At 37.2% G+C, this 22,000-nt stretch overlaps 1 protein-coding gene across 4 annotated transcripts in view; it reads right to left on the reverse strand.

The window, feature by feature from the left end:
* LOC108104055 (CUGBP Elav-like family member 2) overlaps nucleotides 1–22,000 on the reverse strand; it is a 110,466-nt gene that overhangs the window by 43,351 nt on the left and 45,115 nt on the right. The gene's annotated exons all lie outside the window — the stretch shown is intronic.

Here is a 22,000-nt window from a genome sequence, read left to right on the forward strand (position 1 = left end):
AGAAACCGAAGAGGCAATTGTAATGAGATATTGGTGGCCCTCCAATAGATTCCAGTGAGAGCGTGGAAGGAAGAATAAGCGAAAGCTGCTCCAAAGATCTCCAAGATGAACAGCTGAAGAGAGGATCTAAATGTAGTTGGAAGTGAGAGACAGGTTGCTCTGTCCTATTCTAACAAACTAGATAAAACCAACATTACAAAGGGAGAGCATTGATTTTAAAATAAAAACACGGAAAATAAAAAACTATTTAGTTGGTTTTCTTTAATTTTGTGTTTGAAGAGCTTAATTATGTGTAATGTGATATGCTGTAATTTCATCCTCAAATAAACTTTAAAGGTAATTTGTAGACTTAAAACGACTTCGACTTCGGCTTGAGTGAGCCTTTCTTGTTTGCCTTGGCGATTTTCTGGTCGAGTAAACCTCAAATAGCATTAACCTAATGGCCATTTGCCTGTGTAAATAAACGATTTCAGCTTTTTAGGACGGAATTGGGCCAGCCGAAACGCGATGAGCAAACACTTGGACAAGGACCTCTAACACACCTGATGATTAAACGGTTTCTGTCTCCTTACATGTACAGCTGTGAGTCAAATACTAGTGCTCACTTTTAAGTTAAATAATATTAAAATAGCATAATTCATTTTAAAAATAAATTATCCGGCATTGTGTTGTTTCTAAACATTAATTTAGTTTTTAATTTTTAAACAGGAACTAATCTGTTGAACTCTACTGTATATGTGAGAGAGTGACTGAAATGTATTAGCTAAGGCAGAGAAAAGGATGGGATCGAATAACAGGGAGTGTCAGCTAAGAAGGCAGACTACTAATAAAATGGATTGCTTTTTTTTGCGTAATTAGAAATTTAGGCTGACGTGAAGAAAAGGTAAGGTGATATTGAAGGTGGATGTAATTTTGCATGGTAAACCTAATGGTGTTTTTAGTATACATTTTATATATATAAGGGGGGGGTTTTAAAAGAAAAGAAACTAAAAAAATAAAAAAAAAATTTTTAATAAATTTTTTTTTTTTTTTTTTATTTTTATAAAAAACAAATTAAAAAAAAAAAAAAAAAAAAAAATTTTTTTGTTTTGAAAAGTAATTAAAAAAAAATAAAAGTTTTTTAAATATTATAAAAAAAAAAAAAAAAAAAAAAAAAAAAAATAAAAAAAAAAAAAAAAAAAAAAAAAATAAACCAAAAAAAAAAAAATTATAATGAAAATTTGAAAAATTGAAAGCACTATTGAACTATAACTAAAAGGTTTCGATAATCGAAAATATATATATATTTTAACACATGTATATATATATATATATATATATATATATATATATATATATAAATATATATATATGTAAATTTTATATATTTTTCGTTTATTTATTTTATTAATAATATAAAGATTCCACATATATCAAGGTAATACTGTAAATCCCGTTATTAACTCAGCGCCCGACTATTTTTGTTCTCCTTTTCCACTCCTTTGCCTTAGCCACAAATTTGTTCTTTCTTTTTAACTTTATTTTGTGTTTTAATTCATTACAAGTTTCACTTTTATTTAGCAAATTCCTGTCATCCCTTTCCAGTTCTTTTTCTCCCTCGGTGACTTCTTTGTTGCATTCTGTAATTTGAACTTCTTCTTTGGTCTTTGTTTTCCAGACTCCAAACTTTGTTTCTCTTTTTCCGCTCTCTCTTTCCACTTAACCCTTTTTCTTGGCTTTGCCGTCTTGACTTTAATTTAGTTAAAGTTTGTAAGTCACTGGAGAGAAGGGCTGCTGCCACGCCCCTACACTCGAGTGCAAAGTCGAGGGGACTCTCTGGGGAAGGTCTGTAATTGCAACGACCCTTTGACACATTTATTGCATTTCTTACTCTTTTCTACAGAGAAACAAATGTTGCAAGTTTTTTGCAGGTTTTGTTTCAACATTGTAGTATTATAATATAGGTTTAGTACTTTAGTATGTTCAAAAAATATCCAAATTAATTTTAATATTTTAAGACTATTAAACCCTAAGCTCAATTTTATCTCCGTGCTATACCATTTCTAGAAGTGCAAATTGTACACGATCCAAGTTCAGCTTAGGTTCCAATAAAACATGCAATTGCGACAATTTTATCCAAAACTTTTTAAACCGAAAAACAAAACTTTTTCACCCGAGCAGCAAAAACAAGTCGGCAAAACAACCCAACGAAGAATGAACGAGTAAAACGAACTGAACTTTGTTGCTATCAAAGTTCAAACTGCAATTCATCTTCATCAGCAAAAAGTATGCAATAAAAGTGGAAACATGTGATGTTGGCGAAATTTGAACTCAATAATACCCATTAATAAATTAATTTCCGTGAAACTAATTTTAAAGTCATAAAAATAAATGCTCAGTAACAAAAGATTCATGTTTTATAAGATGTTATTTATGAAGGAAAAACTCATAAAACCGTATCATCATCATATACCATACATTTTCCACTACAGGGTACACTAACAAGTTCCACTTTCTTAGACTTAGTCCTTGGATTTAAAAGGACTATCGCATTTGCTTGTCAATAATGCACCCCAAAGACTGAACTCCAGTTACAAATTGAAGATTTCGCTCTTTAAATTTTTGAGCAAACTTTTGGCCCTATTCCATCGTTTACTTTTTTGTTGGCATTTATCTTCATTTGTCGTAGCAGAAGGACAAGCAGAAGGACCTTCTGCTGGAGCAGCTGTCAACAATTTGCCGACCGCAAAATTGTCGAGGGAGCTGCTGAAGAAAGTGGGAGTGTTTGAGATTCGGCATTGGGATTCGTGCTTGGACCACGCCTGCAATTCTCTCGAGAAACTCACTAATTTGCTTGATTACTCCAGAGAATATCTCCGGCGGCGGAGAAATTTGAAATCTATTATAAAAGTTTTTTAGCCTCAAAATGAAGGCACACTTGGGATCGCCAACTGAGATGTTGAAGTGGGCGGCGAAAAAGGTGGACGGGTAAAATCATCTTCGGCGGCGTCGACATGGGTCAACACTTTGACAGGGACAAGGACAAAGAGTAGGAACTTTTTTAACAATGGAGAAGAAAATGAAGAAAAAATTGTAGCAGAAGGAAGGCACTTGAAAAAATATTGAAGTTTTCAAAAAGAAATTTCTTAAATGAAAAACAATCCAAAATGGTTATGAAAAAAAAAGGTTTAGGATATAAGCAATTCGCAACTATTACAATTCAGACCTCCGTAACCTCCTTCTAGAAATCTTAAATTTAAAATCAATTTCTTGTTTATATAAATTTATTATTATTTTTTGAGTGCATGGGTAGCAGCTGAAAAATTCTGTGAAAAACTTTAGCTTGTTCTCATTTTCTTTTGTTTTTTGTTTTTCGGATCTCTTTTATTTTGCAGGTGAGTTGGATAATTTTTTTTTATGTCTAACGTCTGCTTCACAACAAATCAAGTGCAAAGTGGAGTCCTCCACTTCATGTTATTGTTGTTGTTGTGAGAGAAGAGCGAACTTTTGATTCTTGTTTTTTGTTCCTCATTGCTCTTTGTTCTCCTTGATTGGTTTTTGTTGCTAGTGCGGTATGCTAGAGATGGGAAATCAATGGGAATGAAGGAAAACCCAAGTGGATTTCTTGAAGAGCTTTAACATTGTAATTTCTAAAGTGGAGCAAAGGGAAACAAGGACTGACAAGGACGAAAGGTTAATAAGAAGATCTTTAAGACTAGAGGGAATGGTTTTCAAGAATTACAGTTTACAGTGAATGAAACTAATAAAAAAGACAAAAATAGTTTATAAAATGTGAATATTCTTATATACTAAAATATCCTTCTAGCTAAACTATAACCTCGAGAAAGTATGTACCTTTTCCTTTACTTTTAATCCGCCTCTTAATATCTCCAACATCGCGGTTTTTAAGCAGCTTAAACTCGCCCTCAGCCCAAGCAGAGGCTTTTCTTTGATCTGCCCAGGAATAACCTTTTAATGCGACTCAAGTTCAGGAGACTATAAATTACTGAACTTCTCAGAAAAAAAAGGCAGCAGAGAGAAAGCTGTGGAAAAGCTGGGCTGGGAAATGGGAGAAAACAAAAAATATGAGAGCATTTCAGCGCGCTTATCAAAGATAATTTTAAGCCGCATTTAAAAATGATTTCTTTGCTTTATTTTCGCACAGGCCCTGGCACTTTCTCCAGCCTCATTCTACCTCTGTCGTTGCTTCCTCTCCTTTTTGCCGAGCAACGCGACTTTTTCCGCTGACTGTGCGTTGTCTGGCAACACTGGATGAAAATTCTCGTTGCGTGGGCATACGATTTTGCAGGGTAGCAGACTGGAAGGAAAGGAGGAAGAGGGTGGCCCAATGTTGACAGTCAGTGAACCCCGAAAAAGGCAATGCCAACAATAAAACCAAGAAAGGAATTTATGACTGATCGACATTTTAAATACCCTATCTAAAATATTTGACAAAAAACAAAAGTTAATGAAAAAAACCTGCTAAGATTTCTTTAAAAAGAAAATTTAATAAAATAGAAAAAAAAATATTTGGTTTTATTTGGTTTTTCTAAGAGGTAAATGCAGGTTTATCCCTTTGACCGGCTGCTCTTTTTTGGTCAAAGACTCCTTCTCATCCTTTCCTAACCTGTCCGACGACTTGGTCTCCTTTTCGTCCTTCCACTGCGACAATTGGATGAGAAAATTCTGACGAAAGTGGTGTGGGAATGGGGCTTATGAGGATGAAAAAAGGGTAGGAGGGAAAAGGGGAGTGAAGCTTGGACTTTGCACAAATATTTGACATGGCCAAAAGCAGACAGCGAGGGCACAGGGGCTGAAGGACTCAGAGGATGATGGAGGTGATGCAGCTCATTTTTTGACTCGACTCTGGGGATTTCCGAAAGGGACTTTCTGAGAGAGAGAGGGAGGAGGGGTCTCTTTAGGTTTAGGACTCGTGTGTAATTAAGCAAAAATTCGAAATCGTTTGTAGTTGTTGTCCTTGTCTGCCGCCTGGTAACCTCTCACTCTCTCTTTTTGTTGTTAATAATCACTTGTAAATAGATCAAAGTTGGCATTTTATTTGAATTCCTCATCACAGCGAGGAATTTAAGGGGCATTGAAGTTGGCACCACACTGAAAAGTCTGGACAGGATTATGTTGACTAATTAGAGGTTGATGAGGGAACGAGTTCATTGGGGAGTTGGTTGAGAAAAATTGAGAATTAAGTTGGGGTTGGTTTTCTCAAGGGAATTCTTGAAGTTTCGATGGGATTTTGACTTTTTGACTATGATTAAGTGGGTAAAAGTTAAGTTAAAAATGTTAAAGGAATTCCCTTTAAGAAGATTTTAAAAATTATTCTTAGTAAATATTTCAATTATTTCTTCAAATATTATATTAAATATTAATTAAATGACTTTCCCAATTCATTTATTTCATTTGCTCAGCCATAACTTTCAATCTTCGCAACTGAAAATGACGCAGAAATTAAAAAGCCAGGGGCACGAAGAAAAAACCCCATCGACATTGTCGCCCAAGAAAAAAGTGTGCAATAAATATCCGCCACACAGGAAACCAAATTAAATAAGTAAATCTTGTGGCCATGTAAAAAATGAAACCGAAAAAGCAAAAAATGAAAAACCGAAAGCCGAATCGGGTATAAAATGTATGTATGTATGTATTGTGTCGAAAGATAAAGCACAAAGGGATGCCAGGATATGCCAGGACTCTGGGCTCTCAATGTCACTAGCAAAAAAGAGGAAAATGCAAGCCAACCAAAAACAAAAAAGGCAGGAAAATTAAATTGTGAAACGTAATGTTAACGCAGCCAAAAACCCAAAAGTCCAAGAGAGGCGATTCGAACCAGGCTTTAACCACAATGAAATGAATGGAATAAATGTGAGAGTACTAACCAGAAAAAATATATATTTATTCCCATTTTCTGGGCCTGACTTATTTTATTTTTTTTTTTGGGGTATATGGAAAACTTTGGGCCCTCTTTAAGAGAAACCAGCAATGACACACATGCCGGGCAAGGATCAAGGGGGCGGGCCATGGCCATGGTGTTAAAACAAAAGTACAGGCATTTCGGCCAACTGCGGAGCAGAAATTTCAACAATGCCAACGGCTTTAGCGAGCAGAAATAAAAAAGTGAAAAGAAATGCAAAGGAAAAGGTTGGAGACAGCGAAGTTTAGATACGCTTAACTTTGATCAAAAATATTAAAAAGGAAAAGAACAGAGAAATATCAATTATGTTTAAATTTAAAATTTAAAATGGTAAATTATTTCTCTAGTATTTGTTATAATTTGTCATTTTGTATATCCTTAGCAGGCTGTTTTCTTTCAATGTTTTTAGAAACTATTTTTAGTAATTCAAACTTAAATCTGAAACATTTTATGCTTTAAAATCCAATCGATAGAGTAACCGTACCTTACCCTATTTGGTAAAGATTTTAAAATTCGAAAAGATGAAATTCTCGAAAAAACTTTTTGCCCTGGAAAAGGAATTTATTGATTCATTTTGAAAAAAGTCCCCAAACCGAATGCGAACAGCGACAACTGGGGGGCCTTGGATAAAGAAGAAAATGATTTGCATGGCTCCCGGTAACGGCAAAAAAAGAATTCCACACTCACCGCGCCCCCTTGGAAAACTTCCACCCACCAAACCGGGCCAAGATATGTGGAAAATTGAATCAAATGATTTTTATTTTTCTCTCCGGCAGAGACAGAGCAAGGGGTTAACACTTTTCCAGCATAAGTCTTGGTGCAAAAATTCAAAAAAAGAAAAGAAAAAAAGGTGGAAAATTATAAATGAAAATTCCAAAGTGCTGAGAGGGGATGCAAAAACAAAAAGAGGAAAAAAGGAAAGCGGATGCCACATGAAAACTTCGCAACTTGAGGCAGGCAAAAATTGTCGCCACTCTTTGGAAATTGTTGTTTGCCAACGAAATTGAAACAATTCCATGCTCTTAACTGCACAGTTTTCCTTCTCCCACAGACAGCGCTTTTCCACATGGCTCTTCGTATTTCACAATTCGATGCAGTGGCGCATAAATTTTGTTGGTTTGACGCGCATTTTATAAATTGATGGTTCATGGGGTATTCGGGGCAATGGAAATTTCAGATGGAAATGCCCCAAGGAAAATTTACTGGTCTTTGGTCTGCCACTTGAATATGGATGCCCTCCTGCAATGCTAATGAATTGGTCATGCTGGTAATAGGGAAAACTTAGATGATCGAAAAGTCAATCTTCATGAACATATTAAAGGGCTTAGTTATGTACATACTTATTGTAAAGGTAAAACCTAACTATGTTTCTGGATAACTTTTTATCTAAACTTTTAAATTTTTCATCTGTTTTACAACAAATCGAATTCAATCTTTTTTGCATATTAAAATAATTCCTTTAAAGCCTTCTTCTTAACCGTTAAATCCCCCTCTTAACCCATTCAAAACTTAAACACATCGTTATCCTAGCCAGGGACACACACACTCCTGCTTCTCTTGCTGGCCATCTTGGTCTCTCAGGGACCATTACCTCAAAATTGTGACAACAAAGGAGAGAAGGAGGGCAGGGAGGGGAATAAAAAATTAAGTCCCTCTTTTAACATTCTCATGCGGGAGACATTTGTATAATTTGTTTGTGTTTTCTGTTTTGTGTGCATTTTTATGATTTTGTCAACGCGGCACAAAAAAGGAAAACGAGCTGCGAAAGCGAAAGGATAAGGGGCCGTGATAGAACGAGATGGAAAATAGCCCACAAAACGACCAAACGATAATCATAATAACGGGACATGGCCAACGAGACCCCTGGGAAAAACATGGCCAAGAGAACGAGGGATAAGAAAAAGCTTTGCAAGGAAAGCCAAGTCGTTTGGCCGTGTCTCTAATTGCCTAGGAAAATGGCCATTAAAAGGACAAGAAAAAGCTATCTCTCTCTTAGCCAGGTGAATCCTTAAAGGAGAGAAAAAGGGAAAAAGAGGAGAAGAAGTGCCATCAATTTATTGAAAAACAATCTTGAGACATAAATTGGCCAGCAGCCAGAGGGCCAGGAAAAGCTCCATATTTTAAACGATCCTTCGGGGTGAAATGTTTAACGATTTCGTTTATTTCTTTTTATAGAGGGTCTAATATTGTGAAAAGTACGGAAAAAGGGAAATCAATTTGTGAAGGTTTATTATTTTATATATGAATGGTATACCATTAAAATATATTTTAATATATATTTCCAACAAAAATAAAGTTGAACCTTCCTTTTAGCTTACTCTAAGACCATTGATCTAAGAAAATATTTTATTTCCTATTAAAAATAGAATGGACTCTCCAAAGGTTAAAACAATAAAGTTGACAATTTATTTTTAGCTAAAGAAAAATAAAAAACTTTCTCTACATCCTGGCGAGCAAGCTGAGCAAATATAGCCCAAGAAATCACGCACGCACACTTGTCAAAAGAAAATGTCGCGACATCAAGTTGGCTATATCCTTAGCCACCCTCCTTTCCGCACACACATGAGAAGCTGCTGGAGCTTGCCCTCTCCTTTAGCTAGGCTCTACTTGACGCATGTCACGTGTTTAATTATTTACGTGACTTGGCGGCATTTTTTCGTAGCCTTATACTTGAAAAGCTTTTCTTGGATTCCTTTTTTTTTCGGAAAATACAAACATTTCTTTCGGCTGGCTTGGGTAAATATTTATTGCCATTTTGTGTAGTAGTGGCTAAAAGGAAAATGGATAGGGGAAGAGGGAAACTAACGCCTTCGAATTGTGGCCTACGATTGGTGTTTATCTTGGCTTGAAAGCAAATTGTTTTTTGATAAAGTATTGTTAGCCCTTGGCTTGGGAAGCGATATCTCTTATTGAACTTAACAGGTATATAATATTTGAAATCTATAAGTTCTTTTAGTTTAAGTTAGTTTACCTTTATTTTAAAGTTCAAAAGCTAGAGTCAGCCAAAATGTCAATGACTACAAATAATAAACTTTTTAAAAACCCACTCATTAAGTCCATGAAAAAACCTTGTCAAAACTCCAATTGAAATTTTATACTTCACAAAACTCATTCGTGGAAATTGTTGCTGCTTAAACACACACTGGCACACGCACATGCACACAATTAAAAGGACAAGCAAAGTCATTAAAAATTTAAGCAGCTTTTAGGCTTACACGCGAGAGAAAAACAAACACAGACACGCAGGAATAATAGACTTTGGCGCGCTTTGTTGTTGTTTATTAAGGCAACAAAAACAGCAACAATTATTTTGTACGTCTGAGCTGCTTTTCCCTTTTTTTATGCATCTGATTAACAAGAGGGGGTGGTGTTTGGGTATCCAAAGGGGGATCAGCTTTCAGGGATTAACTGCTTGGGGGACCCACAAAAAACCCTTTTGCTGACTTGATCAAATTTTATTAATTGAGTCAAGCAGACAAAGCAAATATTCGTTGGAAAATTTCCCATCTGCCTTTTTCTAATTGCCAATGTTTCTTTTTTTAGAAATTAATTAAAATGTTGGGACTAATATTAAAGGCCTGGAGGCAAGTTACCTTCAATAATAAATTGAAATTCATATTTTTTAGTGTTTTTTTTAGTAAATAAATTTTCCTATTAGAAATTCAAATCCCCTTTAAAACCAATAAATCACAATGTAAATATGCAACTTAAAACTGCAATTGAACTTTTTATTTACACATGCGATTGCCCAATTTCAGTTTCAATTCATTTCAACATCAATTTTTCACACATTTCGCATCGAGTGTTTGATTTTTGCCATTTTATTTGCCTTTTCATATTTTATAATGCAAACATCTTGGCTCCTTAGCTCAGGCATGCCCTCAAAAGCTGCTGTTTTGCCATCATCGAATGTGACACAATTTTCCTTCCACCTGCACACTGCCACCTTGTATTTTCCGAAAGGAAAAACCTTTCGAATCATTTGACTTGAAGACAATTCCTTGGGCCAGGCCACTTACGATCTTTGCTCCATGTGTGTGGGGCCATAAAAAGTGGTTCGGCGAAGGGGGGAAAACTGTCTGAGTGGAACAGAAGTAAGCGAAAGAAAGTGCCATGTTGTCTACCCAATACAATAAATATTTAATGCACATGTTATTACATCAATAAGTGTGTCACTCGCCCACATACACACACACACACAAAAGTATAGAAAGAAAGTCAGAGCTAACACACAGATACTCCGATGGCGAAATGCCGAAGCTTTTATCTGTTGTCAGTTGAATATTGCCAAAGGCTAAAATGCCAGGTAGGAAAATATACAACGAAGGTGTAGCTTCAATATGGAACATTTTGTTAACAAATTGAGCGAAAACTAACCTTTTCAGTTGTAAAAAGAAAAATATATTTTAAGCTAATATTGATGAGGAAAAACAAAAATTCCCAAAAATAAACTTAACTACTCGTAAATTGAAAATTTCCTAAAATCCCCAAAAGAATGCAACACTTTTTCCTCTGATATTTCAATAACTTCTTTTCAAAGGCATTTCCTTGTGATTATTAAATTGTCAGCTTGAATTGCTCTCCACCAGAAACATTGATAAATCGATTCGATTTTATTTTCATGCTCGAATCAACTTTCGTATATAATACTTTATTATTCATGAAAAAAGGTTTCCCGTTGGTTGTTTCCTATGTTTTTTTCGTTGCTTAAACAAACGTAAATATGAATATGTATATTTAATCGAAATGTGGGTCAATTTTTTATGCATTAGCAATCGCTGGAAAAGCGTTAAGAGAGAGGTGGAAAGCCCAGAAAAAAATAGGCAAATATTCGTTTACCACTTGACTGTTGTTTGTTTGTTTGGTATTATTTTTGGCCATATTCATGTGTGTGTATTTGTGTGTTCGCTGTCAATCGCATTTTGGGCGGCCTTAATGCCACATGACAGGGACAAAGCGTTGCATATTTTAAGGCGCCGCGAAATGTGCCAAAAATAAAAGAAAATTAAACCAAAAATAGTTTGTTCAACGTTGAATTTTTTCATTTCCTTTTTTCGTTAGGGAAAATTCATGCAAAATATGTCAAACAATAAATTTTTCATAATTGGAAAAAAACAAAAGAAATAAATTGAACTTTCCATTCAAGTGACCAATAAATATTTAAGGTGGAGAGAATTTAATATTTCTGAGCAATTAATGAATTAGAACGAATGACTAAATTGAGTGATTATCCTTCTGGGGGATATTCTATTTCAAACTGGGCTTATAAAATATTAGATTTAGTAGTTAACTCACCTAAATTGGTAGTAAAAGAGGTATATGAAAAGAGAAGAAAAAGAGAGATATTATTAGATAGAGCTATAAGGTTAAAAATTTGATACTAAAATTCTTAAAACACAAACCAAAGAGTTTAATGACAGCTTAAGAGCGGGTGTTACCAAATAAGTGCTCTCTAAAAATGCATAATTCGAATAATTTGCAGTGTAATTAGAGCTGCACTTAAATGGTCAACAAGGAGCAGGACTCCAAAACAGATTACACTAAATACAAATGTGAATGCAACCCCACACACACACACACAGCCAAATGGGAAAACAAAGGAGCAACATCATCAAGGAAAAAGGATGGAAAGTCTGTGGAAGAGAAGCAAAGGGAAATAGCGAGCCCATAAATGTACGACAACCGCAAATAAAACGGCTGGCAAATTGCTGCAGGACGAAGCCAGAGAAAGGATCCTTGAATGTGGAGGGCACAAAAAGGAAACACAGAAGGAGGCAGTCTAAAATTATGTGCTTGTGTTCAGAAGGAGAACAGAGGTCCTCTAACTGCTATTAACTTTGTCTATTCGCTGGCATTACCATAGTGCGTCTGATTGTTAAACTGGATTAGAAGAGGTTAGGCGACTCGGCTGTGTCTAGTGGGATACGTTTAGGTCGATCCTTAAGGTTATTATTATAAATTGTACTAAAAATGATTTGTATGATTTATACTTAATAAAAAATAAAGAAATATACATCATAAAACCACATCACATATCATATAAAGACTTTTTTAAACACTTTTTGGTAGAAATTTTCATTTTAAGCGTCAAAACAGCAGCAACAGCTCGATGCCTGCTGTTCTTGTTAATATATTTATCTTTGCAGCCCCTGGTTGTCGTCTGTCGAATTATATTTTATAAGCCCTCAGAAGCAGCAGACAATTTGGACCCAAAAACAAACCAATTTAATGCCGCGACGCCAAACATTTTCCAGCACATAGACACAGCCACACACTTTGGTAATGCGTGTGTCTGTGTGTGTGTGTGGGTTTTTCTTTGGTCACAGGTGCCACTTATGCGGTCCGTAAGGAAAAAGCTGGGAAGAGTGGAGGGAAAGGCAAAGTTGACTGCGCTTTTTGTTGCCGCTTTTTGCCAGCGCCGCAGTTTTGCCGCTTATTATAACGGTTTTTATAACCAAGACAGTGAAAAAGAAGAAAAACCCAAAGGAAACTTTTCTGATAAAAAATAAGGGTATCAAAGATCTCAAAAGTATTAAGTTTTCAAAGTTTCAAAATTATGAGAATTAACGATTAAAAGGAGGAGGTTTTCCCATTAAAAATAGGTAGTTTATTTTTAAGAATATTAAAGTAGAGGAAAATAGCTTTTACTTACTTTACTTACATTTAATTACTGTTTTTTAAAAATATTTTTTAAATAATTTAAAATTGAAATGGTATTCAAAGGGTCTATATTATTCCCGAATGCAGCTTTTCTTTTGCTTTCCCGCTGCTGGCCAGACTTTGCTAGCCATTTCGCTGGCCTCCCCCTTTTCCCCAATTTCCCTCCTCACATCCTTCTCTTCCAGACGGCGGCGCATTTTAAGCATCTTAAAAAAAGTTTTCATTTTGGGGTTTGGGGCATACACACACACACACTCACACACATTTGCGGGTTAAAGTTTCCGCTGGGCTCCTTCTGTTTTTCACAGTTTTTGCTTTAATAATTCATTCGCTAGCTATTTATGTGACAGGTGATAGCCGTGGAAAGGCTTTTCCTCTCGCTGCCCCTCCTCACGCTTCTCAAACCATTTGGTCAAGTGAAGAAGAGGAGCTGGTCTAGACTTTCGGCACCCGCAGATGGAATAATTGCTGCGACTTTCTGTGTGTGTGTGTGTGTTAGTGAGTTTTCCATTTCCCAGGAGTCCTTTTTGGGACTTTGAAAAGGGTGGTGAATACCAAAGAATTTAATTTGGAGAATTTTCAAAGGCCATATGGGTGACTAATTGAAGCGACTTTTGGGGAACTTAAAATGCTGAGTTCGTCTGCTAACAATTTCTGAATTTTTAAAAGTTAAATTCCAATTAAAGTTACTAAAACTCAAACTGCTTCTTAAATCGAAATAACTTAAGATAACAGTCAAGGAGAGTAAAGTGTAAGCTCAAGTGAGTTTGGGAAAATGCCACTACTACATGCTGGATCATTAACTAAACGACAGTATAAGCATTTTCCCTCAGAAGAACAACAAAAGGCGAGTGGATAAAGAATGAAAACGGAAGCTGAGGGAAATTTGTTGGCCAAAACAGAGAGCAAATTTCTTGGCAATCATCTACGCTGCGGCAAGGAAGCAAGCATGGAGGAAATGTGCCACATAACATTAACCAACAACTCATATCCTTGAAAATTTAGCCAGACGACTGAGCGCCTGTTGATGGGCAACACAATTTTTCCTACTTTATTTTCTTCAACTTGCGGCAAGGCAGGGTCTAATGAAGCGGCAATGAGGCCAGAGCGAGAGCCAACAAAACGAAGAAAAGTTAACTCGTGGAAGAAAAACAAACATCGTCATCGCCGTCATCATCATCATTATCAACGTGGGGTGCAAAAGGAGACAAGGACACGTCAAGACCCTGACGGAAATTTACATATAACCAAAAAAGGGAACTTTTGCGGTTTATCAGCGAGAAATAATCAAAGATACTCGCAAGTCTGGAGTGGCAAATGAGAAGAAAGGTTGAAGAGAAACGGGGAACTGCCAAATTAATGTGGAATAAGAAAAGAAAATTCCACTTTGATGTTAAAAATCAAGCTTATTGAAAGAAAAGAGTACAGCAGGATGATAATTCTTAAAGGTGGTAGGAAAGAAAATTGTAAAAAATTATTACCTATTAAAGGCCAAAGTACTTTTCCTCACCAAAGAATGAAGCAATCAACAGCAGAACTCAAGCAGCCAACCAACAATTGAGCAGCAACAAGAAGGGCACAAAGAGTACAATTACAACTACAAGTGCAGGAGCACCCACCCATCACCATCATCTGCCCCTTGAGACTGCCTCAACAATTAAAACCAACTGAGTTGCCATATTTGAAGTGAGCCACCAGTGAAAGGACAATAATAATGAGGGAAAAGGCTGTGGGAGTGGCAGTACTCATAATCATAATTATGGGCTTCCCCTTCTTTCCCTTAAAACAACAAAAACAAGATGAAGAAAAAACTACATCAAAACCTTAATTGTTCTCATGTGTTTGGGGGCGGGGGCGTGGGTCGTGGCCTCTTTTATATTTTTGCCTTTTCATTGTCCAACAAAAGGAAAAGCACATGCATTTAGCCTGGTCAAAAGGAAAGTTCCAGCATTTATTGTTGCTGCCCTTTTCTTGTTTCCCAGCTAACATAATTATATTCTAGTCGTAGTTGTAGTTGCTCTCTCTATCATCATTATCGTCTTCAAGCCTGAATGAATTCGGTTTTAATTGTTCTTCTTCCCACATAACTTGTAATGATGAAGGTGGCTCTCCTTGGCCGGCTGCTATCAATGAAACTAATTTGGACTGGCTTTTCCTTGGTTTGAGACAAATATTTCATCACAGCAACCCAGGCTTGGAATCCACTCTAAACACAAAACGAGACAATTAAAATGACCATCGCAGTGGGTTGGGGGGGGGGAAAGGCAGAGGGAAAACCAAATGATATAAACAAAGCGATGTGCAGGGAAATACAGTTAGATGAAAGAGAATGGATCTGGCTGAGAAGAAAAGAAGATATTTCGATTGGGAAAATGTTCTTCCTGGTAACCATTCATCTTTAATTCAAGTTCAAAACTTATATTCCAAGGATCTATGCAACAAATTCAAGATAATAGGTTGCCTTTCATTACTTCTTTATATTTCTTCATCAGACAGTTACTCTTAACTAAATTTCACTGTACCTTCTTTTATTTGTCTGGTCTCATGTGCATGCAACCAAAAATGTGACAATTAAAATTGTTGGGGCAACATTTCCTCAGACTTTTACAATGTCTGCGGCTCCTTTAATTGCAAGAGCTCTTGTCCACATATAAATTAAGAACCCTTAATAATTGGAGGTTCCTAGAGGCATCTTTTTGACAGAAACCATCTTAGTTACTTACTGCATTAACAGAGACAAAAAGTGTAAAAAATATTCCCAACCAAAAGATAGGAATTAAAGTATCGAAAAATATTCTAAAAACTTTTCAAAACACTTTCTTGACACCGTTTTCCAGCTACTCTTCATATTAGCATTTCATTTTTCGTCCATCCATCTCACTCTCTAGCTGAAAAGCAAGTCAAGTGGGGAGGCAAGTTTCCTAATTACACCCACGTCGACGCATCCTCATCTTCACTTGACATCATTTTCCCCGCTATTTGTCGTTGCAGCGGGAAACCCAACATTGAAAAGCAAAATCTCACACAGAGCGGGAAATATTAAAGGGAATAGTAGTGTGTGGGAGAGTTTTTCCCTTTACAAAAATGAAAATACAAAAAAAGTACGTGACATTTTTTGGGTTCCTTTTTTTTTGATGATGCAGCTCGTGTGTACTCGTAAAACATATTTACACTATGGTAGCCCTGTTCTTTAGAATTTTTGTTAGTGCTTAAAAAAATCCCTATTTAGCACAAAAATGAAAACGAAACCTTTTCAAACGCATTAACGCATGTATGGGTGGGCAAGCTGGTAACCCAAATAGGGCTCATAAAGTGATAATTAAATAAGTTTTTTGCACAAAAAACCAGGGATCAAACTCTAATTAAAGTGAAAAGAGTGTGAGAGATTGTGGGCTGAAAGCATTTACTTTTTGCTAAAAGTAAGTGAAAAAAAGTTTTTATTTGATTTTTAGTTTAAATATTGTAAATTCATAATGTTCTGGTTTTTATTTAAACAGTTTAAAGGCCTCTTAATTTTTATTTTAGAAATAATTAAATGGGATTTTATCAGCGTTTATGCATGGAATATGAGGGGAATATAACGAAAATCGAAGGATAAATTGGGTTGGAAGAGGCAATTTATCCTTCGATTTTCGTTATCTATGATTGTATGGCAAGGTTTCTATATAAAATATTGACTAGCTAGTAAATTACCAAAACCAAATTCGAATGAAATTCCTGTTAAATCCAAATTAAACCTGGATTTCAAATTAGTTCATTTCCAGCTGTGTTTCTGGCACCTCACTTTCGGAATAAATGATGGCTTTCTCCATTACCATTATTTTGGCATGAAATTAAAGCCCAGAAATTTCCCGAAATATCGAACCGATGTCAAAAGCACAGAACGAAACAACAAACCTGACAGTTGCACAATAGAAGAAGGGGGCTCACGAGCACAAAGCCAGGGAACACGGACCAGAGTCTGCTCATTGACCACTTAAAGACAAAGGCAGACTCCGGCGGTCCCTTGTCCCTTGTCCATTGTCCGTTCAGTGTCCGCCAGTTGCCAATCGCCGGTGCAACGAAGCGGCAAATGCAACACCACGACACGACACAGCAGCAGCAGCAGCAGCAACAGTAACAGCAACTTGCAACATGAACACACTTTAACCCAGGAGTCGATATCATTTCCGGCCAAATGCGTTTACAATGTGGCACGGGCAAAAAGATGGAACGAACAGTTGCTGTGTATATATTCGAGGCGAACATCAAGAGCAGACACACAAACCAGCTGGCAAAGTTTTGCTTACTCCTCCAACCACTTTTATACTTGGCTTCTGGTTAAAGCCAGGCTAACACACACACACACAGAGACCAAAAATTGCATTCAAAACATTGCCAAGTCAAAAACGCTGAAAGACTGCATCGTCTGGCTGTGTGTTCGCTGACAGGCCGCCGCCGTCTAGCCAAAAAATTTTGTTAGCCTGCATTTGTAAGCTACACTAATAAAAAATGAATTATTAATAAGTAAAAAAGAAAATAATACACAAGAAATAAAAGAAAAGAAATATTATAGGAGAGAAAATTGATTTTTTAAAAGTATTTTTTGGATTTATTGCTCATACGCAGCGTGGTCGCACTTTCTCGTTGATTTTGGATAAACTCCTGTCGATATTGCCTATCTTTAAGCTTATTAAACTTAAGAAATTGTATTTTTTTAACTAAAATTATCCAAAATCTCTCTTTATTTTCGATCAGTGCATTCTGCCTGTCCACAAAGTGAAGACCACACAAACAAGCCAACCTAGAGCAGTCGTCATTGCAGTCACTCACTCAGTCAATCAACGAGTCATTCCGTTTGCCAAACACTTCGCCTTGCATCCCCCCTTTTTTGGTTGCCCCTTGCAGCAGGTCGCAGCCCGTTCGCCTCCCTCTTTCAGTCGCCACAAACAGAGGCGCCTGTCAAGTTGTCGTCTGGTGCCTGTGAAATTAGCGGCTGCTTGCAATTATGGCCTAAATGCGATGAGAACACCGTTAGACAGAATGGAGGGACGGGGGCTTAAGTCTTTCCCAAACTACCCCACCCCCCAGTCACACATATTTTCACGTTGAAAACTTTTACCAAACGGCACTTGAATAGAGGCACTAGTAGTGGCAAGAACAACAATTTTCGGGCAATACTTTACTCTCCGGGCTAATTGTTGTTGTTAGCCATATCCGTTGGCAGCAAACTGGGCTAATTGGCCTCCGCCAGAGTTTGTATGGATTTTTAATTGAAAATCAATAGAAGAGCGACGACGAAGCCCCAAAACGGTGGAGGCATTGGCTCTCAGGATAGCACACAGCTGGTGCTCCGAATATTCCAACAGACATAATCTATTGCCCAATTTTGGCACACAAAACAGTTTAAACGGCTTTAAAGATTTTCACAATTTGCTGGAAAATGGGGAAAGAACACTGAGAGAGAGAGGTTAAGGGGCTGGTTTACCTAGAAAATGTGAAAATAATATTTATTTTTGGTTTTTGGAAAAGAATAATTAGGTATTGCTACTTTTAATTCTCTTTAAAAACCCAATTTTAAATACTTTCAGTTTTTGCAGTTTGTAAACTTTGCCGAGGAATCACTGTAGATTGTTTGGAGAGTAAATGAGAAAAAGCCAGTGAGGAGGAGCAGATAGAAACATTGCTTACAGCAATTTTGCAACACTTTGGCAAGTCAAAGAATGTTTTTAATTAAATCAAAAAAGCAAACCTGCTCATCCCAGCTCCTGCCTCTTAGCCCACCCTACGTTCGGCACGTATGGGAAAACTTTTCGTTTCGGGGAAAAATTCATTAAAAATTTAATTTTCGCTCAACAAGTTGAAAAATGGAAAGCCAAAAAAATAAACAAGAAGGAAGAAAAGGGAGGAGAAATGAGTAAAAAAGCAACTCAGACCTGACCCCGAAAGGTAGAAGAGATAGCAAAGAATGCACTTTGCTAATAAGTTTCGGCGCTTTTCGAATATCAGATGACGCGAGTGGAGGAAAGCTGAAAAGTGGAAAAGCAGAGAGCGAGGTACAAAGTTTGCACCACGTGACAGGCGAAAAGTATTTTTCAAGCATTGCGGGGGAAAAAAAAAGAAAAACAGTTAAAGGAAGGGTAGTTTAGAGTGGTATTTTAGCCACCTCAACCTTTTTTTTGGTAACTTACTTTTGCCACAAGTTTTCGCCATTTCTGTGTCAATGTATGCCAAGAGGAGTACCTCTTCCTCTAGCTCCCTTTTCCCACCCTATCACTTGACTACCCCCTTCCTTTTCTCAACCACCCTATTTCCACTAAAGTGAAGCCTCGCTGCACAGCAAAGTGTTTGATGTTGTTGCTGTCGCCGCTCTTCTCCTCTTGTTGTTGTTGCTGTTGTTGGGTGCGCAACGAGGCATGCATATGGTTTACATTAGGCTAAGTAGCACACACACATGATATTACCCCTTCCCCTCTCCACCCCTCACACACTCCCATATGCGAATCCACAATGCCCTCAAAACACACACACACAAACTCTCGAGAACAGAGCAAACTCACTTGGCGCCTACCTGGGATACCAAAAGTCCAATTACAGTGGAACAAACATAAAGAAAAACTTATGCTTACGCTGTAATTTGTATCGGGAATATATATTTTTTCTACACCTTTCACTTGGTTTTTCAAACCCTTAACTAGAACTAAAATCAAACCCGATTTGAACTTTCGAAATGGGAAAAACTTAACCAAGTCTGATAATTCCTTTAGAATATCCAAAACCCATTCAAATATTTACCCCACCCCCACTGTCCTTATAGCACAACAGTAGCGTCGAAATGGTTTCGCCCAGCGAGGAGTGTTTGTGTTTTGGCATAAACGCGCCCTGATAAGCTAAAAGGCAAAGGGCTGGCTGCCAACGCCGCCACATGTGGCTCAAGGGTTAAACCAAAGGGCGATGCAGCAGCCCTTAGATAGGTAGCTAAAAAAAAACTCTAGGAAAAATTTAGCAAAAAGAAAAACAAGAACGGGAAAACAAAGTTGATAAGCGACCAGTTTTCCGGGCTAACTTAACATATTTTCAGGGGAAATGCGGAGAGCAGCAGCAGCTCTGTGCATTGTCTATAAAAATTTATGTCTAACAGGGGCAAAATGCCGCAGCTCTCGGTTTAATGGTGTGAATTATATTAAGCGACCTACACACACGCACATGTTGGAAAAACCAGCTGCTATATGTGAGAAGAGGGTGTGTGTGGCAAACCCACTTTTTTTGTGTGTGTGTGCCGCTGATTTGTTTTTATCACAGCTCCCCGGAGGCATCAATTATGCGCCAATGTCAGAGCGGGAAACTCCTTCTCGGTGGTTGGAAGTATTTAATGGAAGGAAAGAATATGGGGGATTTCCCTTTTTTCGATATTCTGAGGGGTTGTTTAAAGTGGTGAAGATTTCACAAAGTAATTTTAAAGCTTAAAAGGAAGCTTACTTACCTAATCAAAAATAACAACTAAACCCAAAGCTCTGATAAGAAAAAAATCGGTTCTTTAATAAATCCACAAAAATCATAAATCATAAACCCTTTAAGATAACTTTTTTAATAATAACACAATGACTATATTTTACAGCCCTTTCTTATAGAATTACTCAAAAATTGAAGCCACAAAACACTAAAAAATGAAAGCCCCATAAAACCCCCTCACATATTGCCCTTTATATGCCGCATAAAACTCCGAATTATAACCAAAAATGTAAATGTCAACAATTGCCAAGTAATGCGCTTCTCTTTCAAGTTTGGTCCTTGGGCCTCACCCTCGGAGGACATTTTGCCGCCACCGCAGACGCACATAAAAACGATTTCGCGCACTCAAAAGCACAAGGATAAAAAGTGCACATAAAAAATAAAATACAGCAGAAAACCGCTTTTAATTCTTTTTTAAGCAAACAAATAAAATTATGCTGAAGGGCGGAGGAGGGAGCATAAACACGGCAAATAAATAAAACGAAGGAGTGGAGAGGCGGCGGGCTCTGCTTTTTCCCCGGGGAGCCTTCAACGTGGCCATTATGACGAGCAGAAAATTCACTCTTACAGAAAAAAAAAATAAAGAAAACACATTCGTTTTGGATGTCTGGAGAACAGCGAGAATTTCACAGAGTTTTGAGACTGAAAAAGGAGGAGGTCTGATTCCAGAAATTCGCTTCTTTTTTTGTATGTTTAATGAGCTAAGCGGAAGGAAGTCAGTCAGCGACGTCGAAGTTGACGTTTGTAATATAAAAAAAATATCTAACAAAAAAAGTCAAAACGAACATTTTAAGGACAGGCCCCTTTTTTGCTCCAAGCACACAAAAATCAAAGATGGAGAAGAAGTAAGGAAGTCGCTGGGAAAAGTTGAAAATTAAGGCTCTTCTGTCACTTTCACTTTTCAAAGCTTACTGAAGAATTTTCCCGGATTTGTTCGTCATTTGCTTGACGAATTAAGCGAGGGGTTTTGGGAAATTTAATTTCTTTAAGACAACTTTTTGAGAGGCGCATTAATGGTGATAATAAACGAGAACAAATTTGTGGGTTGATTTTGTTGGAGTTTATAGTAGGAAGTCAGCAGAAGTTATGGACTTTCAGAAAGTAAATCCAGTAAAACTCCTAATAGAAAATCTGGTATTATTTTTAAACCTTTTTTGTACGTTTCCCTTTTATATTTTCCTACTGTAAACCAATCCTAAAACCCAAACCATAAGTATCACCTAACAAAACCCAAAGATATTTTTATATCCCAAGGAGAATTCCCAGAGACTTAAAACCATTCAAACCCACCTCAAAACCTGAACCAGTAATGGAGCCACTTCATCCCACTAAGCCCCACCACTTAGAAGAACCATTTTAGCCAACCAACTGACTTAGTTTCTGAATGTAAAACATTCGCTAAACATGGCCAGAGAGAGAGAGAGAAAGATAGAGAGAGTGGAAAACAGGTAATAAAACACCGTCGTTTAGATATTTGACTTAGATTTTCAATAAAATACTGTGCCAATCTACGCAGCCAAATGCTTGCGACAGCAGCAACAGCCAGCAAAATCCTTTGCATAAGCCAGGACAATCTAATTTTATGGCCAAAGAAGGAGGAAGTGGGTGAGGGGCCAGGAGCAAGAGCAAGGGCAGAGAACAAGGGCTGCGAAACATTGAGCAAAATGCGGGCCAAATAAATTGCCTCAGTTGAAATGTAAGCCCGGACTTCGACTTCATTCCCATTTGAATCGCGTGTAATGCGCTCAATCAAAAGTCAAATGTCTAAAAATATTATGAAAAGCCCTTTTTGCCTGTTAGCCAGGCCCAAAACAGAACAGACCGGTCTAGGACCAGGACCAGGAAATCGTGGCAGGACGTTGCCAGGACGCAGCTCTCTGCGGGACAGACTAAGCAAGAATTCCCTAAGGGGTTGTAGTCGCCCGCTGCCGGATTCGGGAACTTGTG

This window comes from Drosophila eugracilis, unplaced genomic scaffold, assembly GCF_018153835.1.
Source record: "Drosophila eugracilis isolate 14026-0451.02 unplaced genomic scaffold, ASM1815383v1 contig_445, whole genome shotgun sequence".
NCBI lineage: Eukaryota > Metazoa > Arthropoda > Insecta > Diptera > Drosophilidae > Drosophila > Drosophila eugracilis.